The 25,071-nt window shown below is 42.2% G+C and overlaps 1 pseudogene; it reads left to right on the top strand.

The window, feature by feature from the left end:
- The first annotated feature begins 7,123 nt into the window (after positions 1 to 7,123).
- LOC148030262 (inorganic pyrophosphatase TTM2 pseudogene) lies at positions 7,124 to 8,746 on the top strand (annotated as a pseudogene).
- The last annotated feature ends 16,325 nt before the right edge of the window (positions 8,747 to 25,071 follow it).

Genomic DNA, 25,071 nt, shown 5'->3' with positions numbered 1-25,071 from the left:
CATAAATCCCATGCACTCTGATTCTCATCTTCAACAACATTATGATGGACCTCTTTTGAGAGTGACAAAATAATGGTAGACTCGCATAGCTTATCAACTTCTATCCAAACATCATCATCCATATCTTTAACACCCTTGAAACGCAAGGTTTTGATTTGCAAATTTTTGCACCAAAACCTCTCATATTTGGGACTTCCAATACCCATAGTTGGTACCATCCAACTTGGCAATGTAAAAGAGAGCAGTGTCTTTCAAATGACTAGCCATATTGTCCCAAATCAAAGAAAAAAAAGTAAAAATTGCAAGTTGTTTTAATTAGAAAAAAATGCACTAAAACCACTGCTAAAACTGGCTAAAAGGGTGGATTTCAGCAAGAGAAGCACCTGTCCACAAAATATGACCAAGATAACATCAAATAGTAAGTACTACCCTCATAGAAGTGCTCAAAATCTACAGATTTCAGCTTGCTGTAATAAATGACAGCAGTATGTAAAACTATCCCAAGATGAAGCAATCACTGATACATATGTCATTGCAACTGCCAGGTAGCAAGATACGTCCAACTATGAGTTACCAAGGGCAAGAAGGTACCAAGAATGAGGAGAACCAATGAAGTAAAGAAGAGGACTGAATGCAAGCTTGCTTTACTTTTATGTCTCTACTACCAATGTCTGAGTACTAAAAGAGTGCAAAGAGAGCTCTAGGAGATGTCCAAGAACTCCCAGATAAGACCTCAACCAAGCTGGAGAGAAACCAGAGAGAAAGCTCGTAGCATACCTTGAAGGCTATGGCTACCAATACCTTGAGCTGAAGGTCAACGAATGCGAGATGAAACACTGTCGGGTAGAGCTCTACGATGTCGATGCAAGGGCTTTGATACCAGTTGAAGAGATAAGAGCCCAAGAACGGAAGCACAATCGAGAGGATCTATGGCGGATGGAGCAAGAGCGAGAGAGAGAGAGACTCAATATGTGGGAACTCCAACAACCACAATGTGTGGTCAGCCCTTTCTTTATTCAAACTGTCATTAAAAGAATAAAGAATAAGTGACTATGACGGGCACCCACCACCTGCTACAGTGTGTAGTGGCGCCTTTACCCCCAACATCTTCGTCAGGTTTTGCTATTTTGTAGCTTTTTTTGTTGGGTTCTCCTCCTCGTCTTCTGCTAATACCTTTCCCCCTTGGCTTCTCCTCACCACCTTCATTTACAATTAGCACGACTTAAAACAAATCACAGAGTCACAACGGAAAGCCATGGATTTTCTATTTCAGATTAAAGGTTTTTCAAAGACTATTTGATTTTTAGCATGCTTTTATTAAATTGCCAGTTGTCACTAGCGTGCTTACATCTTTGACCATGTCAATTATGCCACCTCCACCAATATTACCCCAATTTGACCAGTAGCGTAATTCTCTCTGTTAGCTTCTTTTCTAAGACTACTCACTGGTTGTTTTTATGCCGAAGTTCAGTCTTATCACCCTTTAAAAAAACTACCATAATCATGTACATACCATCCAATAGCCCGATGTTTTAGAGGAGCTATTAATCAAGATTTTTGCACTAAGGGTGATCAGATTTAACTAGGGTTTAAGTTCTTCACAAGGCGATTTTGTAGACCGGATGTTTTGGTTACAAAGCATGTGCAACATGTTGATGTTTGTCTAAGGATTATCCATGGGTATAAAACATTCTTCCATTACATGAAGTGTAGTAGCAAGATTGCAATGGTAATTTATTTCTCAATAGATACAAAGAAAGGCCATTATCCAAGGTATGTGTAATCTCGATGAGCTTTGTCAATACCAAATGTATATTTTTTCAATGTGGCAAGTTATTTTACTGTGCAAGATACATGCTATTGATGCTCATATTGAACACACAACAACATTCTTTTTGTAGAGCTTGTTTTATCATCATAGCAAGTCTCTATGTAGCATGGTCATGGACATGCTGCACTAGATAGGGCTCAAACCATCATCTAGAAACCTTGCAGATAGTACTATACTGGTTTTCTAGACTATTGTCATAGACCAACACCCAATCTCCTTTCTTAATTTCTTTAGGCCTCAATCTATGTTTGCTACACTATCAAAGTGGTCTTTGTTGCGAATCTTAGCCTCTTTGAGTCTTCAAATTGCTCTATCAATATCTTCAGATCTTCATTCCAACTAATGAATTTGAAGAGCCAAAAGATCTTCTCTTGTCATCTCTTCTTGTTGCGATGGTAAAGCAATCCAAGTAAGTGTGCAAGTCTCTATAGGCATGATTGTGGCTTTTGCCCATACATCAACTCAACTGGCATATAACATGTAGTCACATTATGAGTAGTGCGATTAGCCCATAAGGCATAAGGCAACAACCTAGGCCACTCCCTAACCCACCCATCGCATGCTTTGGCCAAGGCTTTCACAGTTTTGGCAGATGGCCTCTTTTGGTCTTCCCATTGCCTTCTCGATTATATGCCAAAGTGAATGCAAGTTTAATGCCAAGGTGAGAGAAAAAATCCCTAGCCTCATCAGCATCCAGCTCATCTCTATGTGTAGTAACTTTTCCAATACATCCATACTTGCAAATAAAATCTTCCAACAGAAACTTACAAACCACTGAAGTAGACCTCATTTGTAAAGCTCCTCCTTCCACTTGACTTGTGAGATCTTCACGTGCTAAAACAATGTAGTGCGGCTACCATAAACCAACACTCATAGTAATCAAATCAAGAACCCACTTGTAATGAATACATAGCGTAGTATGAAGCTCATCTGTATGCCTCACTGAAGAGAACAACTGACAATCAAGGCAATGATGGCATGTCTCAATAATGACATGTCATCTGATCTTTGTTGTTGGAGTTAAATCCTCGGCCTTGACCTTTTGCTCCAACAACTCCTTTGGTGTATAAGAGATTTTCCTTAGATGATGGGACACCATCTTTTACATTCTTGTTCTTTTTTTTATTCTTTCATCAAGAAGAGAGTGCTCAATATATTTTTGTGAAAAATTAGGTACATTATTTAGAGTAGAGACAAGATTTTCATAAGGATCCTGGTCTACACTAGCAAGGAGTACAACAATGGCTTCATCTTCAGCTATTGTTTTTTTCAAACTGGCAGCTTGAGTTTTTAGAATTTTGAATTTGTTAATACGTACATTCATTGGAGTGTTGTTTTTAATGTAATCTTATAGAACTAAATTAACAACTTGACCTTATAGTTTTTTGCTTGACTTCCAAAGATCATGTCAACCTAATCCCAAGCCTTTCTAGCATCTTTGATGTTGGAGATATGGTGCAATACATCATCAGATAGTCCCCAGGAAATGATGCCTAGAGCCTTTTTGTTCATCTTTTTCCACTCCTTTGTCTTTTTCAACGAACCCATCTTCATCATCTTCCTTCTTGCTATCTACATCATCCTCAAACAGATCCCACAAGTCCTTTTGCATAAGGTGTGGTACACAGTCTTCTCCTTCTAGGCATGAAAGCCTTCTCCAATTAACTTGGCTATTCGTTTGAGTTCTACCATGTTGATTAGCTTCAAATAGCTGAGATAATACTAGAAAGTGATTTGCCCAAGAACACAAGTAGATTAGTGCCAAAAACACTAGTTAAGTATCAATATATACTATGCCTAAAGATTTGAAGATATTTCTGTTGAGTTTGATGTTACTGGTGATTTCTCCCCTTCTTTTTTATTTGATGGGAAAAAGACTTGCTGAAACTGAGTGAATCACCAAATCAGAATTGCAGGGACTTCTTTGAGCTAAGAGAGGTTTGAAAATGAAGTGAAAAGAAAGCTTGAGGTGAAATGGGTATGGAGTCTTGGTCTTCTCTTGAATCTTTGTGGATGACTCCTAAGCTTACTCAAGCACTTCCAAATCTATAGTGAGCTCTAGAGTATATAACTTAGTGATTAAAATCATTTTTAATGATAATAGTAATAGAAAGTCAAGCTTTCAGTTTTCTGGCTATGGTTGCCAACATATAGACAACTAGGGTTTTGCTCAGTGTGAGCAGTAGAAGAAGAATTTTGAGAAACCCTCTTAGGTGAGGTTAGCCCACTTGGGGGGCTACAAAGCCCTATGGTGGTAGCAAGGATTGCATCGCATGCAAGGAGAATAGTAGTACAAACTATAAATGGTGCAAGATAGCAAGCGATCTCCAATTTTCATAATGCCAGTGCATAGAACAACCAATGTGATGTTTGATATGACATGTAGTTGCATCCTAAGCAAGATAACAAGTCTCTAGAAGAGAGCTAGCTGAGATAGGCTCTGATTGGGGAGATGAAGGTGAAGTTGAAAATGGAGTCATGAGAGCTGGACAAAGATGACCAAAGATGAAGAGAGACTAGAGAAGTAGTGTATGGAGTTATCCAACGCTCAGATGAGTTCTGATACCATGTTGAAAACAAGGATCTATAGCATGGTAGCTATGGAGGTTGGAAAATGAAGACTAGGCTCATAGTGACATGGACAATGACAAGACCAAATGTTACACAAGTGAATTAGATTCCAGGATGGAAGCTTGGACTCATAAATACAATCTTATGTAAGAGACTGATAATGACAATGATACTAACTAAAATTACAAAGCACCATGATATTGCATTACTCATCTTGAAATTGATAGTCAAGTACAATGCTTTATAGTAGTTGGGTTGTTCCACTCTCCTTAGTGTGTATATGGGATTTAGGACATCTCTTCCTAGAGCATACATCATTTGTCATTCTCAACAAGCATGATGGATGGCCTAGTTAATTATGATGAGAAAACCACATTCTTGGCAACTAATAACTACTTAGAATTATTTGTCTAATGGATGTGCTGCAAATTAGCTAGAAGTGATTGGATCCACACTCCCCAATTAACCCTATCGAGAGGAGCCAAAATCAACATGGGACTAGGATCCTAATAATACAAAACTCTAGAATCAAAACTTTGAGATAGAAGTAGTACAAGCTATGCCTATAGCCAACTCTAAAGTTTTTTATATACTTAGATAAGAAAGAGAACTTGAAACTCAAATGCAAAAGGTTACAAGTCACAAAGGATGCTCTCACTTCGGTTTATTGAGACCTAAAACGGGCCCAACACCTCTACTACTCACCTAAAACCACCCCGCATGGCCTCGCAGCTAGTAGCGTCTAAAACCTTCACCTTTCTCCGATTTTATAGTCCAACAGATATTATTTTCCCACACTCCTCAAAAGGATTCCCTAAACATGTAGCACACACAAAGGGAGCATCCCTCAGTTGATCACCGCGGCTCCACTACTACGGCTCTCCTACACCTCAAGGATTGGCTATAAGATGTGCTGTGAACATAAAACACATTTGAAACAAAGTCCACTCTTTCAATTAAAAAATCCAGGAGATGATAAATAAACCTCACTAAATAACCCCCAGGGAACCAAATATCTAGCCCTATAGCTTCAATAGCTCACACTCTCTAGCGATGGTCATAACTCATACAAACAGGTGCTATGCATCCAAGATACGATACCATGTGGTGCATCAATGCAAGGGTGAATATGACCACCATGCTCAAAAAAATATTCATTGAAAATCAACAACATGAATGTGAGAAGACAATTATTTTCATGATTTTCCTTTTACTACGATAGTGCTTTTTTGTCTTAGGCTAGCAGCGAGCTTCCTCATATGCTACTAATCCCTTTAAATTTTAAAAAATGGTAAACTATATATAATACGTACTATGAAGCATCAATATTGAATGTGCATTAACCACTCAAGAACCACATTTTTAAAATTTTGCATGCATTGATAGGTGTAAGTCATGGTTTTTTAACAAGTTTTTGTTTATTAAAGCGATACAAACTCACTCTAACAAATAAACGGGACTAAATTAAGGGTAAACCTCATGCTTTAGCTCCATTATATATCCACAAACATAAATATTATTTTTTCTTATTTGTATGATGCAAAAAACCTAAAATTTTCTATTTTTCTTTCCTTTTTTAAATCATTTATAGAAAATTATAGGTAATTATTATTTTTTAGATTTAGATACATTACTTTTATGGAAAATGATTTTCTTAGCATGTTTCATTCCATGGGAATGACACATGCACACCAAAAACCCCAAAATCGAATATTTTCCCTTCAACCGCCTAGTCTTGGGTTTTGCATGTTTTGCATATAATTATTATATGACTGGTTTTCTCATGATTCTTTCAACATGACTGATCAAACAGAGGATTGGCAATCAAATCCAAGCATCAAATCTCTTTATTTAATGAAAAAAATCAATGATCTTTGCACTAATAGGAAGCAAAAAATTGGTGGAGATTACAGTCAAGAGGGTTCCTCTCATCATTGTAGAGCCAAAAATCAAAATTTTTAATGATTGAGGGGGTGCCAAAAAATATGCCGCCCCCCTCTCCCCCATCTTTTTGCAAAATGGTGTCTTTTGAGATCTAAGCTTAAACCAAGATTTAAGCTTACAAGTTCACTTTTTTGTGTTCACACTGCAATCGAAGTGTTTTTTTCACTTTTGAGGGACCAATCGTGCTTGGATTTGAGATCCATCTATACACCTAGCTTTGAGATGTCAAAATCTATAAATGTGGCCATCGTCATGAACTTTCCCGCAGTCGTATTACTGCGCATCCGAGGTGTGAAATCCACCCAAAAGTTGTGTGTGTGGGATTTGATACTTTGTACATATTTAGTTGTTGTGTTTATACTTTTGTTCTGCGTGGAAGAGGGTTTGGAGCAAGAGGAACCTATCAGTAATGCTCTAGTTGGCATGTCTTGCCAAGTGGTCAGTCAACCTAGACGAGGAGGTTTTGATCAATAGTTCACAGGAGCTTTGGGAGATGTGGCTGAGACTAGCACAAATTCTGAGATTGGTTATGTATATGGTGCTTTGATATTCGTAGGTGTGATTGGTGGAGTTCTTTGTGAAGTTCAATATTTTCAGAATGTCATGCATGTTAGCTTCCGCATTAGATCTTCTATGACTACTACTATATCTTCTCAAGGCATCTACAATAGTGGTACCTTGGTTGTATATGATGGGGCAGGAATAGAGGAGCTGAAAGAAAAAGCAAGAAGGACTATTTTTGAAATGAGGGCTTTTTGGAGGGAAGCAAAAACGAAGATGACGAGAGAAAGAAGGGGGGACCGCTTTTCTAGTCGGGAAGGGGGTAAAGGAGCTGAAGCGAAAGAGAAGGAGACGACCTGCAGTAAACAATGATGAAGACGAAGCTACAGCTCGTGCTTTGCACACAAAAACAAAGGAGTCTAAAGATAGACGAGAAAGTGCTGAAGTGACAATGACAAGAGAAGGAAAATGTGCTGAGGAGATTGAGGACACAGCAAAGCTAAAGGATAAGAAGTCAAAGTTGACGAGCTTGGAAGACAAAGCATCGATGACAAGGAAGGCAACGCAGGTCACAATCGTCTTGTAGTGACAATTGTGGGAAAAATAAAGTGTTGAAATGTGTTTGTCCTTTTGGACACAACAGTTGCAGAGCTAGATTTGCAGTGGCGGTGTTTATTGGAGATGAGTAAAGATACAGAATTGTTTGAGGGCAAACAGCCATTTACATCTGTCAGGCTGCGCACAAATATCCTAGAGTTGGAACTGGCATGCCCGCTGGCAAGAATTGATTCTGAGTATCCAGACCTTTCCATCGATTGTTATTGTGAATCTCGACAATTAACCAGAAAGGAAAGATAGCAATGGGGATGCGGTGTGAGCATGCAAGGCGATGGTGTCATGTCTATTGTCATCGACGGGTGTGACCAGGACCTGGCGAAGAACTTAGCTAGACGTGTGGCTTGGGTCAACCACGTCGATAAGTAAAGTCACAGACTCACAGACCCACGGGTAACAGACTATGAGTATCTTTTGGATAATATAAAAGATTTGAAGGATGGAAAGGCTGTGGACATACCTATATATGATTTCAAAACTAGCTGTCGTACCGGCTACAGGAGGATTGAAGCTCCTTCTTCTCGAATTGTTATCATAGAGGGCATTTATGCTTTAAGTGAGAAACTTCGGCCTGTACTTGATCTACGAGTCTCTGTGAGAGGTGTGCATTTCGATCTTGTGAAACGTGTGCTTCGTGACATCAACAGGTCTGGTCAAGCCCCAGAAGACATCATACAACAAGTTTCTGAAACAGTCTATCCTATGTATAAATCTTTCATTGAGCCAGACCTGGAAACAACACATATCAGGATAGTTAACAAGTTTAATCCCTTTTCTGGACTCCAGAGTCCAACTTATATTTTAAAGTCCCCAAGAATTGCAGATGAAGAGCAAATTAGAGAAGTTCTATCCTCCATACACACTAAGGCAACAGAAGAGACTTATGATATATATCTTTTGCCACCGGGGGAAGATCTTGAAACATGCCAATCGTATTTAAGGATGCGCAACAGGGATGGGAGATATAGTCTCATGTTCGAGGAATGCTTAACAGATAGCCCTTTTCTAATATCTCCACGGATAACCTTTGAAGTCAGTGTCTGCCTTTTAGGTGGTCTGATGGTTCTGGGTTATACGATTGCAACAATATTAAAGCGTGTCAGCAAAGTTTATACAAATGATTCTGTCTCTGTGAAAGTTGATAAGCTTGAACAGCTGCACCGGAGGTTTATCCAGGTTTGCAGAAAGGATATTATGGGAGTAGAGAGTTATAAGGACTGCAAATTCTGTCCCTGTCAAATGTGGGTTGGTGCTGCGATTCCGTCAACATTCTTATCTTTTTGATTGCACCCTTCACCTCAGAACGAAGTGGTTTTCATTCAATCCTCTTAGCTTGCTTATTGAGTGTTGCTGCCTTGCATGACCCAAGAGGTGACATTGATTCAAACCCTTGTTTGATTGATCGATTGATTTCGGAAGAGCTTCATGATCACCCAAGATTTGAGTCTTGAAAGGCTTGATTCGAAGAGCATTGTTGACCTACATCACTGTATAGGCCCAATATAAGCAGAGCATCATTCTCTGGTTGATTGTTACAGTTTTTTTTTCATCTATACAATAGAGCTGAATGTATCTACAAAAACTGTACCTGAATACAAAGATGCCTTCATGATCCTATTCCAACCCCTTAGATCTTACTTCAGATTTCCTTGTTCCTTTGGAAAAGACAAGCTGTTAACATGACATGAATTTTTGTCAAGATGTTTATTGGAAAGGTTCCCATTCAGATGAAGCTGAATATATGTCACATATTATCAAAAATTGAGCTTTCAAATTGAATCTGATCTCGCTAGATTGACCTTCTATCCTGAAATTATTCAAAGTCCTCTGTGGTCGCGACTTTGCTTTCGAAAACCCTTTGACATCTTTGGTGAACCCGACGTGAAAGCGTCGCAGAAATTTCAGGATGGGAGATACTTCAGCATCCATTTCAGCCTCTTCTACAATTCCAGCTGCGTCCTCTACTTTAGCTCCATCATTGACTACTGCGTCAAGTACTTCAACAAATGATCTAAAGCAGATTTTGTAGAATATGTCCATGTATATGCAGCTTCAAAATCAGCAGACACAATTGTATATGCAGCAGCAGCAACAATTGCATCAACAACAGTTGTCTCAGCAAAGGCAACTATATTCGGAGCAGGAGAATGCAATCAGCGTGACTAAGGTGATTGAAGCAGTTGAGAATGAGAAGAAGCCATTTGATGGCCGTAACGTTTCAGCATAGTTGAAGACATATGAAATCAAGATGGGGTTTTTTAGAGTTCCAGCTGGACTTATGAGTAAGTATTTCCTTCATCTTGTCACACCTGCCTTGAGGGAAAAAGTGACTGATCTTTTTATTCAAAATTCGCATTGGCAAGATTTTAAGAAGGCCCTGAAAGAAGAGTATTTCCTTGAGGACTTTGGGATGGCTACACGACGGTCATTTTGAGAGTGGGTCTACATGCTAAACAAAGGTCTAGCTGCTTCAGAGTTGATTCGAGAATTTGAAGAGAGGTATAATCAGCTTGATGCTATTGAACAAAGAGCATTGGATGTTGAAAAAGTTGAGCTTTTCTTGCAAGCTGCACATCCTGCTCTTCAGGAAGAATTGGGAGAGCTTGTTGAGGATCGCACAAAGCCTATGGGACTTAAAACGGATTGGCAAGATGCCCAGGATGCAGTCTCGACTTTGACCAAGAGGAGGATATGGAAGACCCGTCTACAGAATGGTTTTATGATACCGACACCTTCTTCTGCTCCTATGCCTACTTCTATCCTTGTTATTTCTTCTCCTCCTCAGCCAATTTCTTGGTCTATGCCAGTGCCTACTGTTTCTACTCCTCCTATTTCTCCTGTTCCACGACCGATGCCTGCACCTTCTGCTCCAAAACCATCCACTCCGTCGGTGCCTACCTCTCTTGATGACATAATCAAAGGCATAACGGATTTGACACTGGAGTCAGTTAAAGTAGAGTTAGTGGGAAAATTGAAAGAGCAGTTTGCTTCGACTGTGCCTACTATTTCTTCTAGTGCTCCTACTGCACCTAGGAATGCTCCTACTGCACCTAGGAGAGATCGAAGATGTATTTGGTGTGATAGTACGGACCATCAGCATTGCAGGGATTGTGAATCTTTTCAGGATGCAAGGAGGAAGAATTTGGTATTTTGGGGACAAGATGGTAAGATTTGGTTGACTGAAACAGGAGCTCCGCTTGCTACCAACTTTGGGAAAGGCAAAATGAAGAAGTTAGTGGATGACATGGCTGCGCGTACTTCTTATATGACAGCTAGAGGATGCTTCTGCATATGGAGTCCAGATTGAGAAAGGATCAGACAATTAGTCAGCACTATGGACTTATGCTATGGAGACTACAAACAAGGGAAAAATTCAGCAAACTATTTTGACTAGTGCAGGCTCTAGCATCAGATCTGAGACAGGTTGGGATTCGCCTGTTGACAGGTACTCTATTTATGCCTACTTGGCTAAGTCTCAGGGATTAGATGTACTTGTTGAAGAGAAGCATAAGAGGGATGAAGAAAATCCAAGTGCAGCTAAAAAGACTAGAGGGGGTGAGTTTGTTACTCCACCTACTGCAGGACCGTCTTTGAGACCAGGGCCAGAACGACAAATGGAAGATGCTCAAAAGAGAGAAAAGAGGCAAGAGCCTAGAGAGAGAAAGCAGCCAGGGTTTAGATTGATGTCTGATATTGAGATATCTACAGACATGAAGAAAATCTTTAATGACAAGATACTTGGCAGTGAGGTGACTTTTACTATTTCTGAGGTTTTGGGCATCTCGAAAAGAGAGTTTCAAGATCAGTTTCAAGAGGTCCTGAAGAGGAAAAGACATGCATTGCCTACTACTGATACACAGGGAGTTTTGATTGGGGAGTTGGATGAGGATGAGGATGAGGTTATGGTTGAGAATGCTTCTGTTTTTCCACAGATAGAGAAGAGAGTTCAGCCTATGCACTTGTAATATTTCCGCGTAACCGTACCGTAAATATTAACCTTCCGCACACCGTGTAAACCCTGTGCAAAGGGTATCTCTTGCATTGAAATCATTGACAGTGTAATGTGTGACCCACGCGCGTGAAATGGGGACCTCCGCTTTGGTAAATCAAGACCGGGAGATCAAAACCGCAAGACCCGCAAAAACACCCTCCTGGGAGGGATAATTTAATTAAATTAAGGCAAATTTTTTTACTATTATCCCTTCCCCCAGCCGATGCATGGCTGGAGGAGAGGGAGTGTGGAGGGGGGATGGCCAAGTGAGGGATTGCATGAGGAAGATCTCCACGTGGGTGGAGACCCTCTTCCCCACCCCCATTCCTATATAAACACCCCCCATCAAGGGGGTGTGCTAGAGAGGGGGAGAGAGAAGGGAGACTGTGAGGGAGGAGCTGAAGGAGAGGTCGGCCGTGGAGGAGAGGGAGAGGACGCCGTGCTGATCGCGGAGCAGAAGGAGGACGCCCAGTCCGCCGCCAGCAGCTGGTCCGCCAGCCACGCCACGAGCCCCAGTCGCTGCCACCCTGTCCGCCGGCCAGCCCAGGCCACCGCCACGCTGAGCACGATCCCCTTTCCACCCACGTGCTTCCATGGGAAGCTCAGAAGCTTCTTAGAAGCTTCTTCTAAGAGGGGCCTCCTAAAAGGGCCTTCCCACCATTTTCCCAAAGGCCCTTTCCCACGACATCTCCCCAACGATCCATTAATACCCCTTTCCGGGACTTTGAAAAGGGGAAGGTGAAGCCGTAAGAACCCCCACTAGACCGTCGGGAAAGGCTTTCCGCGATAAGTCTTTAAAGCCCCTTTACCGCAAGCGACATTCCGTAAAGAAATCTTCCGCCTACGAGGAAAGGCAAAGGCCGGAAGGTTGCATGTCAAGGCAAAACAATCCGTAGACGACGAAAGCGAACTCAGAAACCGAATTTACGTCTACGATGGCCCCAAAAAGATCGCAAGGTGCGACCGCGGAAGGCTCATCTCCGAACATGCAAGTGGACATCTCCCCGACTCCACAAGTCCAGGTTCTTTCGAGTTATTTCCGCATAAGGAAATGATTAGGCGCGCTTAGCTCATAAAGGAAATTGTGCATTTTTACGTTTAATTTTAATGCATACGGAAATTGGAAAGAAATACATGTAACAAGGCATCTCTTGAACATTAGGTAAGATTGATATATGTCGTGAATTTGAACGAGTAGAAGGCTAGTTGCATGTAGTTTTTGGTACATCATCAAGGTAATGAGTCTAAACTTAGGCAAAGAAATGGAATTTATAAGTACATTATCTTCCGTCCTAGACATGGTAGGAATAAGTGTGTGCTGCACATTAGGCAACATACTTCTCGCAATGACTTCATAGGAAAAGGGTTAACACCATAAGGTATTTTCCGGAAAGAATAGAGTACTAAAGTGAAGTATGGACTTGCAAATAGCTTGTAAGATGGAATAAATTAACACTAGTTTGTATAAACTTCATTATCTACTTCGTAGCTAGGAGAACGTTGTGTATTGCGTAGTCGTCATGCCATCGTTAAGAGCTGCTTTTAGGGTCAAAGCATAGTATTCGAAAGTATGGACTACAAGTAGTAGGCATGATTAATTGGTAAATCCTAGTAGGACCTAGGAAAGTTAGCGTACAGATTGGCAAGCATTTTACCTTACCAAGGAAAGTTAAAGTTATCATGGATCATGTGATGCGTAAAGGCAATAAATCGCATGTTTACGCGTGTTGGTGTAGTTGTAAGTATTGTTACCCGTTAGACTTAGATTATTACCCTTGAGAAGGCTCATCCGTGTCGCAGGACAAGCGTAATGGAATTTGACTAAGTAATCCAAACCACAAGGATTCGTATAGACATGACTGAGTCGACATGATAGGAATCCTAAGTGTTAACTAGGGTTTAGTGCAATAATAATTCGACCTAGTTTTAGACAAAAACCGTGAATCTAAAGATCCTACACACGTTCACAAAATGTCGAAGCAGTGGGATGTTTATGTATGAAATGACCTAAGGTTATCCTAAGGATCATGACGAAACTCCGACGGAGTTGCATATTTCTAGAATCATGAGCCAAACCTAATTAGGAATGATTTGAAGGATACCCAATAAAACCCTGTTACACGGATGGAGGTAAAACTCCGTGATCGGGAAACGCTAAGCAATGGATAGAAGGATTCCGTGGAATAGATGCAATACTTGTGCACAAAGCCGCAACATTGTATAGTCTTGAGATTTGTCCACAAGAGAGTTTTTGTCATCTCTCGAAAATGAGGTTGGCAAGTTATTGAAAGAATTTAACTTACAAGAGGATGTCTAATCATCCTGTTACTCACTTTTGGAATAATTTTCCAAGGAAAAGGAAAGTTAAGTATTTGCCTTGAAGCAAATGACCAGACTATAAACCAAAGCGACATGGTCGCTGGAACCTACCACAACTAAACACTAAAGTATGGGTAGGGTATGACCCTAACCCAAGAATGATAGGAATCTTGCCAAGTTGCAATTGATTCCGGAACGAATGCGGATTGCATTCGGAGGAAAGGAAGTTACTCCTTGACAGTTTGCCAGCCAAAACGACCATTGGAATTTGATTGTGCTTGTAACAGTTAGAAAAGCACTGTTTGCATTGTTTGCTCAATGAACTAAAGGAGGAAAACATATCTAAATACTTCAGGTTGAAGCCTGAAGGGAGAGGCAGCTTCAGTTACCCCCGACTGCCTGCCTAACCCTAACCAAGGGGGTTGTGAACCGCGCCGGGAACGTGGACCGAACCCGCCGTGAGAGGTCTCTCCGTTGAGTTCTGCTTGGAGCAGGAGGACGCTTGGGTGCCAGGGGGGGCTCTGGCTGTAAATCCCTCGCCTTCCGGGTTCTGCACAAGAGACTAACGTGACTCGGGATTGGATCTCGAGGCCCGCATACTAGTCTACGGGCGGAAACTTGGATTAAGTAATCACTGAAGGATTACTGGATAGCCTTCGGGCGGATTATGAATACGCCTACGGGCGGAAACTCCTTGTATTTCAAAGATAAAAGGATAAAATGATAATAAAGGAGTTGTTTGGCATTGTTTTCTTTATGTCTTGTGATAAGATTACGTGAAGGAACCAGTGCATAACAGGGTTAATTCAAAGAAGCTGTTTGTATATGTCAAAGTAATGTGGTAGGTAATTACATAACTAAAACAAACCGAGGAAAGTGCGGAGGATGGACCATGGGTCCGTCCTACGGATGGGTGGTCCCGGTTAGCCGGGAACTTTTCTCAAAGTCTTCGACGAACAGAAGGATGATCAACATCACCGAAACGAATAACGAGGACGATGACCTAGACTTACATCCTACCCGATTTACGCTGTTTTAGGGGAACGGAATGGGAGTATGCCTTGTGGCAGAGAGGTCGAGCCTTGCATCCCTCTCGTTTCCCATTCTCCTTGAACCAAGTGCAGTGTGAATCCGCTTCGGATCGGGCATTTCTACGCAAAGTAGTTCGATCGGGGCTGACGCTAGTTGCTGCTATCTAATGACCAAACAGGAAAACCCAAATTCAGGTCGATCCTAAGTGGGAACGGCCAGGACGCTTCCGTTACGTGGCAGACGCGGAAAGTCCTAGATGACAAAACCCGCAACATTCCATGGGAGTGCCGGGTGGAGTTTTCTAGACAACCTTTCCGATGGACTGCTAAGACGTGTCCTAGAGGGTTCCAGTGGACACGTTATAGTTGGTATCAGAGAAAACCAACAAAGGACTTGTTTTTAGGAAATTTTAATAAGAAGAAGTAAAGCGAATGTTGTGTCCCAAACATTTCCTTACTTTGATTGCTGTCTTCCAGAATTATGAAGCATGGAACAGGTTCTTAGTGTTCCAAGTCATGTTTATGACCGCCATGCATTCCACGGATTATCGACAGAGGGTTGAGATGATGAACATCCTAGACCGCATTTACAACCCATCGCCTGTGTACATGGAACAGAGATGGATGGGTGTTTCAGGGATCTATTACATAACTGCCTATCGACCTGCGTACCTTCAAATTAACTTGAAGAGAATCAAGTGGATGGAGGATTTGAAGATTGTGAAGCTGTTCATCTTTGTTGAGGCTCACGCAAACGCAACCCTACAGGTTGGAGATCGAAGGGTTAACCGGAATAAGTATGTATACGGAGAAGTGATTCAAAGAATTCCTGCCAACCGAATCAAGGTTTTGGGACGTCATGAGAAGAATGGATATCAAAGGAAAAGATACCCTAATCTTCCAATGGACTATCAATTCCTCAAAATCGATGACCCTAATCCGTACTACTACTCAGTTCCTGTAGCTGAATGCAATAATATCTTATTCTCCTCGAATTAATGTATTAACTTGTTCCATCGCCCCAAGAAATAATTGCACCCCGAAAGGGCTATGTTGATATGAATGGAATAAAACTTTTTAATCAACGATTGTCTTGACTATGAACATTGATAAAAGTGATTTGGTCACTTGGCTAAAGGAATACGGGGACGTAGTTCTGAAGAGTTAACATAACTCCCACTTCAAAGAGAAGTAGATCATGAGATCAAACCAATAATAGGAGCTGTGCCAATTGTGAAGAGAACCTATAGAATGTCTATATTGGAAGTAATTGAGTTGAAGGAACAACTCAAGCAGCTGTTAAACCAAGGCTACAGCAGGCCCAACAATTCCCCATGGAGAGCTCCAGTCCTATTCCAGAAAAAGAAAGATGGGACACTTCGACTATGTATTGATTACCGTGGGTTGAATTAATCAACAGCCAAGAACAAGTACCCTATTCCTAGAATAAATGAGCTTCTTGATCGCCTTCAAGGTGCAAAGATCTTCTCCAAAATTGACCTCAGGTCAGGTTACTATCAAATTAGGATCAAGGAGGAGGATATTCCAAAAACGGCCTTCAATACAAGATATGGGCACTTTTGAATTCTTGGTTATGTCATTCGGACTTACAAATGCACCTGCCACTTTCAATAGATTAATGCAGGATATTTTTTAGACCATATCTTGATGATTTCGTGCTTGTCTTCTTCGATGACATTTTAGTCTATTCTAAACAGGAAGAAGATCATGAGGCCCAACTGCGGATTGTGTTGGAGACAATGAGGTCTCATAAGTTGTATGCAAAAATGAAGAAGTGTGCATTCTTCAAACGTCAGATTGAATATCTGGGATTCATCGTATCATCAGAAGGAATATCAGTAGATCCAGCCAAAGTCAGAGATATGCTTGAATGGCCAATACCAGTATCTGTCAAAGAGATACGTAGTTTCTTGGCTTGACAGGATGGTATAGGATCTTTATCAAAAACGATGCTTTGATTGCAGCACCTTTGACAGAATTATTGAGGAAGCAAATGTCCATTGCATGGTCAACTGCCAAACAAACTAGCTTCGATAGGTTGAAGCAAAGTTTGGTATCAGCACCGATCCTAAAACTTCCTGATCTCAATAAGGAATTCGAGGTAGTAACCGATGCCAGCATTCTTGCCTTGGGGTGTGTTCTTAGGCAGGAAGGTCATCCAGTAGTGTATTTTTCAAGGAAATTAAAGAGTCACGAAAAGAATTATGCGACTCATGATCTGGAGTTATTAGCTGTCATCCATGCTCTAAAGCTTTGGAGACACTATCTGTTGGGAAACAAGTTCACTCTAGTAACCGATCATAAGAGCCTCAAATGGACTTTACCCAGAACGAGCTCAACATGAGGCAACGTCGATGGATTGAAGCATTGGAGGAATATGATTTTAAGATCAAGTACCGACCTGGAAAGGAGAATGTAGTTGTTGATGCACTCAATCGCAAGGCATTCCTTAATTCACTAATCTTGCAAAATCTATCAATAGCTAGATCTCTAGCTACCGAGGTGTCCATGACAACGACCTAATACTTGAGCTAGCTAGAGAGGAAGGATGCCATGATCTAGCCTATCAAAGGATGCTAAGGGAAGTCTCTATCAAGGACCAAGAACAAAAAGCTAGAGGCTAAGTATCGTGAATTCTCTGTCAATAATGGACATGTCTACTATAGAATGAGAGCATGTATACGAGCAAGCCAGTTATTTAAATAGAAGATATTGTGCGAAGCTCATGATTTCACTTTCATGGGACATCAAAGCTGCGAAGGATAGACAGAAGGCATACACGAAACTGAAGTGTCAAGATAGAATATTTGAGGAAGGAGACATGGTCTTCATTCACGTATGCCCAAAGAAGAGTTCTCTATCCTTAGGAGATTGCAGGAAGCTAAGTCCAAGGTATTGTGGACGATACAAGATCCTCAAGTGCTTAAGACCTAATGTTTATAGACTGCAATTCCCTGAAAACCTAAAGGTTCATAAAGTATTCCATAACAGTCTATTGAAGAAGGAAGTATGTACCTAACCCTAATCATGTACTTGATGACCAACAAATTGTAATGCCTAGTCAAGGAGTCCTTGAACTAAGGCCGTACAAGATTTTAGATGCTAGGGTGAGACGACTAAGATCCAGAACCTTGAAGGAATGCCTCGTCCAGTGGAAAGATTATCCCGAAGAGGATGCTACCTGGATGGATGAAAGCTCTCTCAATCTTCAATATCCCCAGTTTATCTCGAGATGAGGACATCTCGATTCTTCTAAGGGGGAGAGAATGTAATATTTCCGCGTAACCGTACCGTAAATATTAACCTTCCGCACACCGTGTAAACCCTGTGCAAAGGGTATCTCTTGCATTGAAATCATTGACAGTGTAATGTGTGACCCGCGCGCGTGAAATGGGGTCTTCCGCTTTGGTAAATCAAGACCGGGAGATCAAAACCGCAAGACCCGCAAAAACACCCTCTTGGGAGGGACAATTTAATTAAATTAAGGCAAATTTTTTTACTATTATCCCTTCCCCCAGCCGATGCATGGCTGGAGGAGAGGGAGTGTGGAGGGGGGATGGCCAAGTGAGGGATTGCATGAGGAAGATCTCCACGTGGGTGGAGACCCTCTTCCCCACCCCCATTCCTATATAAACACCCCCCATCAAGGGGGTGTGCTAGAGAGGGGGAGAGAGAACGGAGACTGTGAGTGAGGAGCTAAAGGAGAGGTCGGCCGTGGAGGAGAGGGAGAGGACGCAGTGCTTATCGCGGAGCAGAAGGAGGACGCCCAGTCCGCCGCCAGCAGCTGGTCTGCCAGCCACGCCACGAGCCCCAGTCGCTGCCACCCTGTCCGCCGGCCAGCCCAGGCCACCGCCACGCTGAGCACGATCCCCTTTCCACCCACGTGCTTCCATGGGAAGCTCAGAAGCTTCTTAGAAGCTTCTTCTAAGAGGGGCCTCCTAAAAGCGCCTTCCCACCATTTTCCCAAAGGCTCTTTCCCACGACATCTCCCCAATGATCCATTAATACCCCTTTCCGGGACTTTGAAAAGGGGAAGGTGAAGCCGTAAGGACCCCCACTAGACCGTCGGGAAAGGCTTTCCGTGATAAGTCTTTAAAGCCCCTTTACCGCAAGCGACATTCCGTAAAGAAATCTTCCGCCTACGAGGAAAGGCAAAGGCCGGAAGGTTGTATGTCAAGACAAAACAATCCGTAGACGACGAAAGCGAATTCAGAAACCGAATTTACGTCTACGATGGCCCCAAAAAGATCGCAAGGTGCGACCGCGGAAGGCTCATCTCCGAACGTGCAAGTGGACATCTCCCCGACTCCACAAGTCCAGGTTCTTTCGAGTTATTTCCGCATAAGGAAATGATTAGGCGCGCTTAGCTCATAAAGGAAATTGTGCATTTTTACGTTTAATTTTAATGCATACGGAAATTGGAAAGAAATACATGTAACAAGGCATCTCTTGAACATTAGGTAAGATTGATATATGTCGTGAATTTGAACGAGTAGAAGGCTAGTTGCATGTAGTTTTTGGTACATCATCAAGGTAATGAGTCTAAACTTAGGCAAAGAAATGGAATTTATAAGTACATTATCTTCCGTCCTAGACATGGTAGGAATAAGTGTGTGCTGCACATTAGGCAACATACTTCTCGCAATGACTTCATAGGAAAAGGGTTAACACCGTAAGGTATTTTCCGGAAAGAATAGAGTACTAAAGTGAAATCAAGCAGCTGTTAAACCAAGGCTACAGCAGGCCCAACAATTCCCCATGGAGAGCTCCAGTTCTATTCCAGAAAAAGAAAGATGGGACACTTCGACTATGTATTGATTACCGTGGGTTGAATTAATCAACAGCCAAGAACAAGTACCCTATTCCTAGAATAAATGAGCTTCTTGATCGCCTTCAAGGTGCAAAGATCTTCTCCAAAATTGACCTCAGGTCAGGTTACTATCAAATCAGGATCAAGGAGGAGGATATTCCAAAAACGGCCTTCAATACAAGATATGGGCACTTTTGAATTCTTGGTTATGTCATTCGGACTTACAAATGCACCTGCCACTTTCAATAGATTAATGCAGGATATTTTTTAGACCATATCTTGATGATTTCGTGCTTGTCTTCTTCGATGACATTTTAGTCTATTCTAAACAGGAAGAAGATCATGAGGCCCAACTGCGGATTGTGTTGGAGACAATGAGGTCTCATAAGTTGTATGCAAAAATGAAGAAGTGTGCATTCTTCAAACGTCAGATTGAATATCTGGGATTCATCGTATCATTAGAAGGAATATCAGTAGATCCAGCCAAAGTCAGAGATATGCTTGAATGGCCAATACCAGTATCTGTCAAAGAGATACGTAGTTTCTTGGCTTGACAGGATGGTATAGGATCTTTATCAAAAACGATGCTTTGATTGCAGCACCTTTGACAGAATTATTGAGGAAGCAAACGTCCATTGCATGGTCAACTACCAAACAAACTAGCTTCGATAGGTTGAAGCAAAGTTTGGTATCAGCACCGATCCTAAAACTTCCTGATCTCAATAAGGAATTCGAGGTAGTAACCGATGCCAGCATTCTTGCCTTGGGGTGTGTTCTTAGGCAGGAAGGTCATCCAGTAGCGTATTTTTCAAGGAAATTAAAGAGTCACGAAAAGAATTATGCGACTCATGATCTGGAGTTATTAGCTGTCATCCATGCTCTAAAGCTTTGGAGACACTATCTGTTGGGAAACAAGTTCACTCTAGTAACCGATCATAAGAGCCTCAAATGGACTTTACCCAGAACGAGCTCAACATGAGGCAACGTCGATGGATTGAAGCATTGGAGGAATATGATTTTAAGATCAAGTACCGACCTGGAAAGGAGAATGTAGTTGTTGATGCACTCAATCGCAAGGCATTCCTTAATTCACTAATCTTGCAAAATCTATCAATAGCTAGATCTCTAGCTACCGAGGTGTCCATGACAACGACCTAATACTTGAGCTAGCTAGAGAGGAAGGATGCCATGATCTAGCCTATCAAAGGATGCTAAGGGAAGTCTCTATCAAGGACCAAGAACAAAAAGCTAGAGGCTAAGTATCGTGAATTCTCTGTCAATAATGGACATGTCTACTATAGAATGAGAGCATGTATACGAGCAAGCCAGTTATTTAAATAGAAGATATTGTGCGAAGCTCATGATTTCACTTTCATGGGACATCAAAGCTGCGAAGGATAGATAGAAGGCATACACGAAACTGAAGTGTCAAGATAGAATATTTGAGGAAGGAGACATGGTCTTCATTCACGTATGCCCAAAGAAGAGTTCTCTATCCTTAGGAGATTGCAGGAAGCTAAGTCCAAGGTATTGTGGACGATACAAGATCCTCAAGTGCTTAAGACCTAATGTTTATAGACTGCAATTCCCTGAAAACCTAAAGGTTCATAAAGTATTCCATAACAGTCTATTGAAGAAGGAAGTATGTACCTAACCCTAATCATGTACTTGATGACCAACAAATTGTAATGCCTAGTCAAGGAGTCCTTGAACTAAGGCCGGACAAGATTTTAGATGCTAGGGTGAGACGACTAAGATCCAGAACCTTGAAGGAATGCCTCGTCCAGTGGAAAGATTATCCCGAAGAGGATGCTACCTGGATGGATGAAAGCTCTCTCAATCTTCAATATCCCCAGTTTATCTCGAGATGAGGACATCTCGATTCTTCTAAGGGGGAGAGAATGTAATATTTCCGCGTAACCGTACCGTAAATATTAACCTTCCGCACACCGTGTAAACCCTGTGCAAAGGGTATCTCTTGCATTGAAATCATTGACAGTGTAATGTGTGACCCGCGCGTGTGAAATGGGGTCCTCCGCTTTGGTAAATCAAGACCGGGAGATCAAAACCGCAAGACCCGCAAAAACACCCTCTTGGGAGGGACAATTTAATTAAATTAAGGCAAATTTTTTTACTATTATCCCTTCCCCCAGCCGATGCATGGATGGAGGAGAGGGAGTGTGGAGGGGGGATGGCCAAGTGAGGGATTGCATGAGGAAGATCTCCACGTGGGTGGAGACCCTCTTCCCCACCCCCATTCCTATATAAACACCCCCCATCAAGGGGGTGTGCTAGAGAGGGGGAGAGAGAAGGGAGACTGTGAGGGAAGGAGCTGAAGGAGAGGTCGGCCGTGGAGGAGAGGGAGAGGACGCCGTGCTGATCGCGGAGCAGAAGGAGGACGCCCAGTCCGCCGCCAGCAGCTGGTCCGCCAGCCACGCCACGAGCCCCAGTCGCTGCCACCCTGTCCGCTGGCCAGCCCAGGCCACCGCCACGCTAAGCACGATCCCCTTTCCACCCACGTGCTTCCATGGGAAGCTCAGAAGCTTCTTAGAAGCTTCTTCTAAGAGGGGCCTCCTAAAAGGGCCTTCCCACCATTTTCCCAAAGGCCCTTTCCCACGACATCTCCCCAACGATCCATTAATACCCCTTTCCGGGACTTTGAAAAGGGGAAGGTGAAGCCGTAAGAACCCCCACTATACCGTCGGGAAAGGCTTTCCGCGATAAGTCTTTAAAGCCCCTTTACCGCAAGCGACATTCCGTAAAGAAATCTTCCGCCTACGAGGAAAGGCAAAGGCCGGAAGGTTGTATGTCAAGACAAAACAATCCGTAGACGACGAAAGCGAATTCAGAAACCGAATTTACGTCTACGATGGCCCCAAAAAGATCGCAAGGTGCGACCGCGGAAGGCTCATCTCCGAACGTGCAAGTGGACATCTCCCCGACTCCACAAGTCCAGGTTCTTTCGAGTTATTTCCGCATAAGGAAATGATTAGGCGCGCTTAGCTCATAAAGGAAATTGTGCATTTTTACGTTTAATTTTAATGCATACGGAAATTGGAAAGAAATACATGTAACAAGGCATCTCTTGAACATTAGGTAAGATTGATATATGTCGTGAATTTGAACGAGTAGAAGGCTAGTTGCATGTAGTTTTTGGTACATCATCAAGGTAATGAGTCTAAACTTAGGCAAAGAAATGGAATTTATAAGTACATTATCTTCCGTCCTAGACATGGTAGGAATAAGTGTGTGCTGCACATTAGGCAACATACTTCTCGCAATGACTTCAGAGGAAAAGGGTTAACACCATAAGGTATTTTCCGGAAAGAATAGAGTACTAAAGTGAAGTATGGACTTGCAAATAGCTTGTAAGATGGAATAAATTAACACTAGTTTGTATAAACTTCATTATCTACTTCGTAGCTAGGAGAACGTTGTGTATTGCGTAGTCGTCATGCCATCGTTAAGAGCTGCATTTAGGGTCAAAGCATAGTATTCGAAAGTATGGACTACAAGTAGTAGGCATGATTGATTGGTAAATCCTAGTAGGACCTAGGAAAGTTAGCGTACAGATTGGCAAGCATTTTACCTTACCAAGGAAAGTTAAAGTTATCATGGATCATGTGATGCGTAAAGGCAATAAATCGCATGTTTACGCGTGTTGGTGTAGTTGTAAGTATTGTTACCCGTTAGACTTAGATTATTACCCTTGAGAAGGCTCATCCGTGTCGCAGGACAAGCGTAATGGAATTTGACTAAGTAATCCAAACCACAAGGATTCGTATAGACATGACTGAGTCGACATGATAGGAATCCTAAGTGTTAACTAGGGTTTAGTGCAATAATAATTCGACCTAGTTTTAGACAAAAACCGTGAATCGAAAGATCCTACACACGTTCACAAAATGTCGAAGCAGTGGGATGTTTATGTATGAAATGACCTAAGGTTATCCTAAGGATCATGACGAAACTCTGACGAAGTTGCATATTTCTAGAATCATGAGCCAAACCTAATTAGGAATGATTTGAAGGATACCCAATAAAACCCTGTTACACGGATGGAGGTAAAACTCCGTGATCGGGAAACGCTAAGCAATGGATAGAAGGATTCCATGGAATAGATGCAATACTTGTGCACAAAGCCGCAACATTGTATAGTCTTGAGATTTGTCCACAAGAGAGTTTTTGTCATCTCTCGAAAATGAGGTTGGCAAGTTATTGAAAGAATTTAACTTACAAGAGGATGTCTAATCATCCTGTTACTCACTTTTGGAATAATTTGCCAAGGAAAAGGAAAGTTAAGTATTTGCCTTGAAGCAAATGACCAGACTATAAACCAAAGCGACATGGTCGCTGGAACCTACCACAACTAAACACTAAAGTATGGGTAGGGTATGACCCTAACCCAAGAATGATAGGAATCTTGCCAAGTTGCAATTGATTCCGGAACGAATTGCGGACTGCATTCGGAGGAAAGGAAGTTACTCCTTGACAGTTTGCCAGCCAAAACGACCATTGGAATTTGATTGTGCTTGTAACAGTTAGAAAAGCACTGTTTGCATTGTTTGCTCAATGAACTAAAGGAGGAAAACATATCTAAATACTTCAAGTTGAAGCCTGAAGGGAGAGGCAGCTTCAGTTACCCCCGACTGCCTGCCTAACCCTAACCAAGGGGGTTGTGAACCGCGCCGGGAACGTGGACCGAACCCGCCGTGAGAGGTCTCTCCGTTGAGTTCTGCTTGGAGCAGGAGGACGCTTGGGTGCCAGGGGGGGCTCTGGCTGTAAATCCCTCGCCTTCCGGGTCCTGCACAAGAGACTAACGTGACTCGGGATTGGATCTCGAGGCCCGCATACTAGTCTACGGGCGGAAACTTGGATTAAGTAATCACTGAAGGATTACTGGATAGCCTTCGGGCGGATTATGAATACGCCTACGGGCGGAAACTCCTTGTATTTCAAAGATAAAAGGATAAAATGATAATAAAGGAGTTGTTTGGCATTGTTTTCTTTATGTCGTGTGATAAGATTACGTGAAGGAACTAGTGCATAACAGGGTTAATTCAAAGAAGCTGTTTGTATATGTCAAACTAATGTGGTAGGTAATTACATAACTAAAACAAACCGAGGAAAGTGCGGAGGATGGACATGGGTCCGTCCTACGGATGGGTGGTCCCGGTTAGCCAGGAACTTTTCTCAAAGTCTTCGATGAACAGAAGGATGATCAACATCACCGAAACGAATAACGAGGACGATGACCTAGACTTACATCCTACCCGATTTACGCTGTTTTAGGGGAACGGAATGGGACTATGCCTTGTGGCAGAGAGGTCGAGCCTTGCATCCCTCTCGTTTCCCATTCTCCTTGAACCAAGTGCAGTGTGAATCCGCTTCGGATCGGGCGTTTCTACGTAAAGTAGTTCGATCAGGGCTGACGCTA

The sequence above is a fragment of the Lygodium microphyllum genome, chromosome 10, assembly GCF_053477565.2.
Source record: "Lygodium microphyllum isolate KBCC chromosome 10, Lygodium_microphyllum_v1.1.10, whole genome shotgun sequence".
Lineage (NCBI taxonomy): Eukaryota > Viridiplantae > Streptophyta > Polypodiopsida > Schizaeales > Lygodiaceae > Lygodium > Lygodium microphyllum.
The sequence above is the reverse complement of the archived record's forward strand: the minus strand, read 5'-3'. Positions and strand labels throughout refer to the sequence as shown.